This window comes from Dendrobates tinctorius, unplaced genomic scaffold, assembly GCF_039654945.1.
Source record: "Dendrobates tinctorius isolate UK_male_01 unplaced genomic scaffold, ASM3965494v1 ptg000060l, whole genome shotgun sequence".
NCBI classification, from domain to species: Eukaryota; Metazoa; Chordata; class Amphibia; order Anura; family Dendrobatidae; genus Dendrobates; species Dendrobates tinctorius.
In genome coordinates, this window is record NW_027361728.1 from 75650877 (window position 1) to 75661873 (window position 10997).

The window sequence follows — 10997 nt, forward strand, 5'->3', positions numbered from 1 at the left end:
GGTGGGAGCAGGCACCGCTGTGCCTCTGCAGTGAATGAGCTCTGTATCGCCATCCTTGTGGTTTATAAGCATTTGTTCCGGTCATATGACCGGAAATGATGTGGCACGCTGAGACATGCGCAGTCAGGCGTTCCTAATGTCGCCCAGTATGGAGGAACCACCAAAAAAATGGCGCTGGAAATCGGCGCCCGCGCAGTGAAGTATGGTGTCGCCCAGGGGAAAAAAAAGGGAGGAGAGGGGGCGGGGTATTTGCGCCTGCGCATTTAAAAAAAGAGTTTATATGTTCAATCTAAAGGGGATCTGAAGTGTCAAAACAAGGGGCTCCTAAGATCTAGGTAGAAGCATGTGATAAGAGCTCCAGGTAGTAACACTCAATATGTAGAGATAACAATTTATAAAGGGGCTAGAAATAAATATAATGCATAACAATATTCAATGACATGGTCACACAAAATCATATAAAGCAATATGCACAAAAACAAGGTTACATTCTATTGAGTCCAAACTGAATAGAAGAACTAAAAAGACATAAGGGTAGGGGTAGAAAAAAGGAGAGAAACAGTATTTTTAAAAAAAGGAAAATGAGAGTGGGAAAATATGGGAAAGAGATGAAAATAATAATGGTGGGAGAGTTGGAGGAATAATTTTTCTTTCGTGAAAACGAAAAAAAAGGGGGGGCTAATGGAAAATTATGTATTGAAAAATTAAAAATAAAAAAATAAAAATAAAAAATAGAGGATGAAATTGGTGTGGAAAATGCGAAAGGAAGAAAAACTGATGATGGTGGTACTAATAGTAAGACCATTTATTGTTATGAAGGCGAAAGAAGGATTATTGTCAGTAAATGTGATGAAAAAAGTAAAATAATAAAAATAAAAATGAAAATAAAAATAAAAATAGCAAAATTATGAGACAGGAGAAAAAATAAAAAAATAATAGTGAAAAATAAAAAAGAAGAAATAAAAATAATAAAAATAAAAATGAAAATAGAAGCCAGATGAAATCAACTGAAAAATGAAAAACGGAAAAAATCTTATTATCTTACCGCCAGGGAAGATGTCAACATAGACTCACAAGGATAAGTGTTCAATGGGTCTAAAGGGGAAAAAAAGGGGAAATTAGATTAGCCAATTTATCTCACGGTTGAGGCCTTTGGGATGTAGTGTGTCCAGAGTATAGATCCAGTAGGTTTCACGTTGCTTTAGTATCCGAATGTGATTGCCACCTCTTGCGGGCCTGGGTATTTTTTCAATAACCTGGAATCTCAGTTGACACACATTATGTCGGGCCTCTTTAAAATGGGCTGGTAATGGGAGCCATGTTTTTTCACACCTGATGGTCGATTTATGACTGGAGATACGATCCCTGATAGCCTGAGTGGTCTCGCCTACGTATAGTAATCCGCAGGGACACTTGATGATGTACACAACGAAATTAGTCTCGCATGTAAAATAGTCCCTCACAGGGTATGATTTACCTGTGCGTGGATGAATGACCTCATTACCTTTAATAATGTTAGAGCAACTCATGCAATTCAGGCAGGGGAAAGTGCCTGTTCTTTTCTGTCCTGATAGTGTCCGTGTATTAGTTTCCTTAGAGTGGCCCAAATCTGCCCTGACTAGTTTATCTTTGATGTTTTGTGGTCTTCTAAGACACATCAAGGGCGGATTTTGGAATATCTCAACTTTAGGGAAGGCTTTAGTGAGCAAAGGCCAATGTCTATGGATGAGATTGTGAATTCTCTGCATAGAAAGATGGTGGCCATCGACAAATGGGAGCCTAGGTGGTTTTGAAGTGGTAACCGTGGTACGATCCGGATCAGTTAGTGCTTTAGTCATCTCTGTGGTCAGTAATGGTGGTGGATACTGTCTGCTTAGGAATTTCTCTGACATCTCATGTAATCTACAGTCCCTCATAGTAGGGTCTGACACAATCCTGGTGACCCTCTTAAACTGTGACCGAGGAAGACTATTCCGGGTGGATTTAGGATGGCAACTGTCGTAACGGAGAAGATTATTGCAGTCAGTTGGTTTGGTATAAATATCGGAAGTGAGTTTGCCCTGTGAATCTTTGTGGATCCTGGTATCTAGGAAGGTAACGGATCCAGTGTTATGAGAGAGTGTGAATTTCAATTCCTGTCTGATGTTATTGATGGTGTTGTAGAAAGTGGAAAGGCTAGTGAGGTCACCTCCCCAAATGCAAAAAATATCATCTATATAACGATACCAGGTTATGGCATGTTCTTGAAAAAGTGGATTTGGGTAGATGTAGTCCTGTTCAAACTTGTCCATGTACAGATTAGCGTATGCCGGGGCCACGTTGGAGCCCATGGCGGTGCCACATATCTGGACAAAGAAGTCATCGTCAAATCGGAAGAAATTCTCCCGTAAGACTATGTTCAAGAGATCCAAGCACAATTCGTGTGGGCCTACATCAATGTTGGCTGCATTCAAGGTCGATGAAACTGCTTCGATGCCCTTATCATGTGCAATTGATGTATAGAGGCTATTCACATCAAGTGTGCAAAGAATACTGTTGGATGGAATGGAATGAATGCTGCGAATTTTGGTCAAAAAGTCCCCGGTGTCCAGGATGAAGGATTTGGTAGTGTGAGTATATGGTGTTAATAGTTTTTCCAGGAAGATAGACAGAGGATTAAGGATGGAATCCGTAGACGCCACAATTGGGCGACCAGGTGGATTATGTAAATTTTTATGAATTTTCGGAAGAATATAGAGAACCGGAGTGACCGGATGTTGATTAGTTAAAAATGTGGTAGTTTTTTTGTCAATGGTCCCAAGTTCTAGGTGCTTATTTAAGATATTGTCAATTTTCCTACGTATAGTAAATGTAGGGTCATTTTGAATTCTCCTATATGTATTGGTGTCGGAAAGTTGTCTCCTTACCTCAGTTACATACTGGCTTTTATTCATGACGACGATTGCGCCACCCTTGTCTGCAGGTTTTATGATGATATTAGGGTTATCTTTTAGAGATGATATGGCCTGTTTCTCGGCCGAAGATAGATTGTAACGGACAGGGAGTAGGCCCAATCGTTGTTCATGGATGGTCTGCTTTATGTCTCTATCTAGTAGATCCACAAAGGTTTCGACTGCATGGTTAGTTTTGGGAGGTAGGAAAGTACTTGGGTTTCGTAGCCCTAAGGTATCGATAGTGATAGAGGGACACTTGTCTTGGTTAGAGGCTTGGCCAGCAATATTGGTTATTTGGTGTGGGGAATTCTCAAAGTGAACCTTCAATCTAATGTTCCGATAGAACTGTTGTAAGTCTTTCTCTAAATGGAAGGAATCCCACCTTGGTGTTGGACAGAATGAGAGACCCAAGTTTAACACTTTAAGCTCTAAAGGAGAGAGAGAATAATCAGAAATATTGACAACTAAGTTTGGACTCCTACCTGCTGTGACCGGAGGACCATTTGACGATTCTGTTCTCCTCCTCCTCGACCGCCTGGTTGGCGTGTACTTTGGCCTAAAAAAGGAACTCTTGAGAGAGATGTTACACCAGTGTCGCTCCCAGAACCTGGTGAGGACCCCCCCACCGGGGATGAACCACCGGAAGCTGTATAACCTCCTTGTTGACGACGGGACCTTGGTCGATAGCGTCTTGATGTTGAGTCCTCCCATCTGTAGACTCTGTTATTCAAGTAGTCCTCTGTGTCACGCTGAAACTTAGATCGTTTCCTCTCTTCAAGTGTTTTTTGATGTGTAAGTAGAGCAGCGTCTACTTTACTTTTTAGAGTACTGAATTCAGTGCTACTGAGAGTGGAATTTAATTGGGTCTCTATGGTGATAATTTTTTCTTCGGTTTCCTTTATTGCTTCCTGAAGGTATTCAATTGTGAGTAATATTATATCGAATGAACACTTGTTCAAAATTTTCTGGAAGGTAGCACAGTACTTTGTATTATCTGCAAAAAGGGTAGGTCGTAAATTGCTACGGAGTCCACGGGGTATTTTACCTTGTCTGTGATATTCACCCAGTGTAGCACAATGTAGGTCATAGGCTGTGAGTCTTTTCCTTTCTTTTTCCCAATCCCTTGTTTTAATATCTCTGCTGGGAATATGAAGAAAATCTGTACCAGATCTGATTTTTGACAAAATCGTTGATCCTAAGGCATCATCGTACATGAAGGTTTCTGACGTCATGGATGTTGAGTCGGTGCTGATAACCAAAATTCAATGCAGTAGATATTGGGGATGGTTAGCACTCGACTGAAGAGTTGAGTTTTCGGTGCTAGTGAAAAGGAGCCAATAGCCCCATAGACATGAGTTCAATGTAAAATCACTGCACACATGGAATATGCTCAAAGTGAACGCTCTTATCACATGCTTCTACCTAGATCTTAGGAGCCCCTTGTTTTGACACTTCAGATCCCCTTTAGATTGAACATATGAACTCTTTTTTTAAATGCGCAGGCGCAAATACCCTGCCCCCTCTCCTCCCTTTTTTTTTCCCCTGGGCGACACCATACTTCACTGCGCAGGCGCCGATTTCCAGCGCCATTTTTTTGGTGGTTCCTCCATACTGGGCGACATTAGGAACGCCTGACTGCGCATGTCTCAGCGTGCCACATCATTTCCGGTCATATGACCGGAACAAATGCTTATAAACCACAAGGATGGCGATACAGAGCTCATTCACTGCAGAGGCACGGCGGTGCCTGCTCCCACCACTGCGCCACCAATCATTGTAAGTAACTTCCCTTAGGGGAACATCTCTACACCACCATATATTATTCCCATACTGATCTGATGTCATCTCTACCTATTACAGCCTGGGTATCCCCACTGCGCCACCAATCATTGTAAGTAACTTCCCCTAGGGGTACACCTTTATATCACTAGATATAATTTCAATACTGATTTGATGTCGTCTCCACCTATTACAGCCTGGTCTTTCTCACGGGACCTTTTGGAAGCAGTTCCTATGATCATATCGGTATGGCTTCTATTTTTTTGCATTTTTCACAATATGGGCAGCCACATGAGCTTCTACTATGCAGCTCCATTTCCATTTATATAGCATTATGGCTTTCTCTAAATTGTAGCCACAATAAATTACATTGGGTGTCCTTATATATGTTTTTTCCTTTTTTTAATCCTACCTCCTTTGAACCCCACCTATAGGACAATTCATTTCCCTCTGAAACATTGCCTAGCAGTGATCATTTCTAGCCGGTGACAACCGAAACTCTACCTTAAAAAAAGGGGTATGATTTTATCACTTTAATTATTGTGTATGTTTCTCTTCTTGTCTACCGCCTTCTTATTCCCTTTCAATTGTTCAAGGTGTCTCTATATTCCTTAATGATCATATGGCATCATAACAGTTTATCACCTTATGCCCCTTTGGATGTATCTGTTTTCCATGTATTTTGTACATAGTGTATATTTGGTATCACTGTATGATCCTTATTGTATATATTTTTGTTTTTTTAGCGACTATGTGATAAAGGCCTTTGGTAGGCGGAAACGTCAGCTGTCGCTTCATCACCGTCAAAATAAATAAAAGTTCACTTTGAGCATATTCCATGTGTGCAGTGATTTTACATTGAACTCATATCCTGGTCTCTGTGTCTTTGTTCCTTGCCTTTTATCTGTCCTGTCTGCCCTCCAGGAGGCAGTATATCCTAGTCCCTGTGCTTTTGTTCCTTGCCTTGTCTCACATCTGTCTGCTCTGCCCTCCAGGAGGCAGTATATACGGCACTCTGTGTCTTTGTTTCAGTACCTTGTCTCACACCGCTACCTTGTCTGAACTCTGTCCTGCCTCTTTCTGTCAGTCTCCTTGTCTGTGGCTCCTTTCCCTGCTGTGTCTATCCTTGTGTCCTCTCCATCTGCTTGTGCTCTGCACTCCTGCGGTTCTGCCTGTGCTCCGCACTCCTGCGGTTCTGCGGCTCTACCTGTGCTCCGCACTCCTGGGGCTCTGCATGTGCTCCGCACTCCTGCGGCTCAGCATGTGCTCCGCACTCCTACGGCTCAGCCTGTGCTCCGCACTCCTACGGCTCTGCACTCCTGTTGCTCTGCTTTGTTCTGCTTCTGCTGCTGCAGAACCTCTTGCTGCTAACTGCAGCTCCTCTCCACAGCCTTGCAGTTCTTCTCCAGTGTGAACAGGTCCAAACCTGTTCCTTCATACCCATCTGTATTTCCACTCCTTCCTATCAGTACCTGCTGTGTGAACAGGTCTCTACCTAGTCCATACACCACTCCTTCCTGCCCATGTCCCTGTGTCTCAGCCGTGCCCGCCTGCCAGTTTCTCAGCCATGCCCGCCTGCCTGTGTCTCAGCCCTGCCCACCGTGCTCACCTGCCTGTCTGCTACTCGTGCCTTCCGTCCATACCGTGTCCCCAAGTGGGATCAGCAGCCACAGCCAGACACCATCCTGGAGTGACACTTGGCAGCTGCCTGCTGCACAAGCCTGACCTCACCATCAGAGGCTCCAGTGAAAATCAAGGCAGCTGACTTAGTCATGCCCCTTCCAGGGTAGTCTGGTTTGTGGCACAGTGGGGCCACAACCCCCTGGCTCACACCCACCAGTCAGGGCGTGAGCATGACAGTTTGCACAGGCCATGGTCTCCGCTGTATCCCATGTTCTTCCGCTCGCAGAGCATGATGAACTTTTTCTTTGCCCGTATGAGCAACCGGAAGAATTTGTTCCGCCCAGGGTAGTTCAGATTGTTGATACACCAGACCTCATCATAATCTCTAATGCTATCTACAATCAACTCCTGGCTTATGAGATGCTCAACCCAGCAGATCCGCCAAGGTTTTATGGGAATCCTATGGAGAGCCAAGGGTTTCTGGAGCAATGCTTGCGCTACATCCAGGGGGATGCAGCCTGTTTACCCTCTGACTGGATCAAAGTGGGATACATCATGTCCTACCGGTCCAAAGATGCTTTGATATGGATCACTCCCCTCTGGGAAGCAGGGGATCCTATCATCATGGACCTAGAGGCCTTCCTGGTGGCTTTCCGTAAATCCTTTGATGTACCTAGTCCAGCTACTCCTACCAAGTTTTCTCTTTCCAGATCTGAGAGGCGCTCCAGACGGGCGAAACCAGTGAGGAAACTGCCACGTCAGACAATGACCATCCAAAACCCTCCTGTTCCTCTACCTGTTAAAGCAGCTACTCGAGTAGAACCCAAGAAGACTGATAAGAGTGGGCTGGCAAAGCAGCAGCCTAAAACCAGTCATAAGAAGGGCATACTGTATTGCTGCGGTTGTGAGGAACACCGGATGGCCTCTGTCCAAAGGATCTAAAGCTCCAGAACCTTGGGCCAGTAGGAGAGACTGCCCTTGGTGAGAGTACCTCTCCTCCACTAAAGTCTGTGACTGTTCCGGTGCCTTGTGGGAGCTTCGGCCCTGCAGATGTATTCAAGCTGCAAGCCAGATGGAATCTGTGTGTGGTTCCTGTTCTACAGCTCCAGAATCCAGTGTTTGGTGATGGCCGAGCTCTAATTATGAACAGTCCAGTGTTGAAGGGAAAACTACAGCTCCTAATCAGAGCATTATACACGGAGAAGTTTGTTTTCCACTCACTGACCAGTTTGCCCATCGCTCGTTCTGAGCCAGGTCCTCTACTGCCCATTCCAGTCCGAAGACCCAGCGTGGTGCTGCATTTGGAGCTACTTAGTCACCAAAGGTATCTAGTTCCAATATTGCAAGGTCAGTCTACAGTATTGTCACCTTCTCCACCTGATCTGCTGGTTATTAACTCATGGTGTGCTGACACCACTGAAGAAAAGGAAGCAGTGGCACCCTCTCCACACACCTCCTGTGACTATACCTGTGACCAGTTCCCAGGAACATCTCTGTCACTTGAAAATTTTCCTCTAGACCATGAGCAGAAGATGAATCATGTGAGAATGCCTTCAGATTCCATGTGGCAGATGGGTGAAGAAGTTGGAGCAGAAACCTTTGTATCTCTGTTTTTCACCAAACCGGAGGAAGAGGTCCAATTTTCTTTAGATAACGGGCAGAAGATGGATCCTATGTGGGTACCCTCAGCTTCCATGTGGCCGGTTGGTGAAAATACCCATGCAGATGTTCTTCCCTCTGATCCAAAGGAGCATCCCCAGTTTTCTCGGGATAACGGAATGAAGTTGGACCCAGTGAGGGTGTCTTGAGTTTTCAAGTGGCCAGCTGATGTAGAAGTCAAATCTGAATCTTCCAATTCCTTGCTTTCTGCCAAACAGGAGGAAGAGATCCAGGTCCTTGTACCCTCTGTGTTGGGAGCTGACCTCTCCGGGCACAAAGAGACTTGTCGGTCTGGGATCTCTGATGTCACACGCACCTCATTCTACCTAAGAGATGTCATGATGGCTCAGACTGTGTGCTCCTATCCTTCTTCTGTTTCTCAGCCGTGCCCGCCTGTCAGTGTCTCAGCTGTGCCCTCCTGCCAGTGTCTCAGCCATGCCCGCCTGCCAGTGTCTCAGCCATGCCCGCCTGCCAGTGTCTCAGCCTTGCCTGCCGTGCTCACCTGCCTGTCTGCTACTCGTGCCTGTCGCCTGTACCCTCTCCCCAAGTGGGATCAGCAGTCACAGCCAGACACCACCATGGAGTGGCACCTGGCAGCTGCCTGCCGCACAAGCCTGACCTCACCATCAGAGGCTCCAGTGAAGACCAAGGTAGCTGTCTTAGGCTACTTTCACACATCCGTTTTTTTAAATCCGGCACGATGTGGCGAAAATTGTGAAAAACGGGTCCGGAATTGGATCCGTTTTTTTCACATAGAATGTAATGATCGCCGCATCATGCTGGATGGACATGCGGCGCCTCCAGGTTTTGCCGGATACGGCAAACATGCGCCGTCCTGCGTCTGCAAAAAACGTTGGCTGCAATGTTTTTTTGCAGCGCCGGACCGGCTTTTTCAACAGCGCATACCCGGGCACTGTGAGTTTTAACCCCACAAGTGCCCGGAGCGCATCTCTCTCTCTCTCCCCCTCCCCTTCTCTCTCTCCATACGCTCCATACCTTTCTTTGGCTGGCTCTCTCATCCCCAGCTCTCTCTCTGGCTGCTCTCTCGTCCCCCGCTCTCTCTTTGGCTGCTCTCTCGTCCCCCGCTCTCTCTTTGGCTGCTCTCTCGTCCCCCGCTGTCTATCTGGATGATCTCTCATCTCCCGATCTCTCTCTGGCTGACTCTCTCGTCCCCCGGTGCTGCGGGTCCTTTAAATGTCCTCCAAGCCGCATCAGGCACCGCATGTACATCCGGTGTCACCGCTGCAGGCCGGATCCGGCGGCCCGGCTTTTCGCCGCACCCCTGACACCGGATGTGTGAAAGAGGCCTAAGTCACGCCCCTTGCAGGGTAGTCTGGTTTTGGCACAGTGGGGCCACAAATCCCTGGTTCACGCCCACCAGTCAGGGCGTGAGCGTGACAAGTAGCCATTCAAACCCATTTGTGTCAACTTCTGTGCAGGTGATCATGCTAAAATCACCAGGGGACGTGAACTTTTGATCAGGGTCATTTGGATGTTTTCGGTTGTCATTATGATTTAAAAAGAGAAAACACAGTAGTCTGACAATAAATGGATTCACCCAACCACTAACCATGAGTGGATAAAAAGTTTTGGTGTTATTAATATTCTCTGAAAAAAGGCCTAGAAAGCAAAAATTCTGCCGGGGTATGTAAACTTTTGAGGACAACTGTATTTCACACCTACTTAAAAACAGAACAGTACGGTATATATTTTTTTTAACAACAGGAGTTAATAGCCAGCGCTCGGCACTGTGCAGTCCTGTCACAAACAAAACTTATGATGTGAACAGAGTCAAAGGTCATTTTCACACTTTCAGTATTTGGTCAGTTTTTTACCTCCGTATTTGCCAAAACCAGGTAAGGAAAAGTACACTACTCAAAACAATAAAAGGAACACTTAAACAACAGAATATAACTCCAAGTAAATCAAACTTCTGTGAAATCAAACTGTCCACTTAGGAAGCAACACTGATTGACATTCAATTTCACATGCTGTTGAGCAAATGGAATAGACATTAGATGGAAATTATTGGCAATTATCAAGAAACCCTCAATAAAGGAGTGGTTCTGCAGGAGGGGACCACAGACCACATCTCAGTACCAATGCTCTCTGGCTGATGTTTTGGTCACTTTTGAATGTTGGTTGTGCTTTCACACTCCTGGTAGCATGAGACGGACTCTACAACCCACACAGGTGGCTCAAGTAGTACAGCTCATCCAGGATGGCACATCAATGCAAGCTGTGGCAAGAAGGTTGGCTATGTCTGTCAGCGTAGTGTCCAGAGGCTGGAGGCGCTTGCAGGAGACAGGCCAGTACACCAGGAGACGTGGAGGACATGTGACAGATGTGACATAGTCTGGAGACGCCGTGGAGAGCGATCTGCTGTCTGCAACATCCTTCAGCATGACCGGTTTAACAGTGGGTCAGTAATGGTGTGAGGTGGCATTTCTTTGGAGGGCCGCACGGTGTTGGGCTGTGAGCACAGTTTGATTTCACAGAAGTTTGATTTACTTGGAGTTAGATTCTGTTGTTTAAGTGTTCCCTTTATTTTTTGAGCAGTGTATAATAGAAACAATTCACCACTTCTGCATTTTTCACCCACTCCTGGTTTTGGCTTAGAAATACTGATGGAAAAAACTGACCAAATACTGAACATATAAACATGGACTTAGAAAGCCATGACTGCTCTCTCCCTCAACATTGAAATTACAACACTGAGAAGGTAAAGTTGTGGAACTATGGAAATCACAGGATAGATTTGCAAATGATCTGGAACAGACACAGATAGAAAAGGGCCCCTGTGCAAGGACAATATATGCACCCTTTGCGGTCCAATGTCTCATCACAATTCACAATTCCACCTGCTTTGGAGGTACCAATCGGCCCCTTTACCTCTTGGGCCCCTGTGCAGCTGCACACTTTGCACCGATGGTATGTGCGCCTCTGCAAATTATATACAAATTATGTAAAATGGAAAGAACATTTTGAACACATTTCAATGTC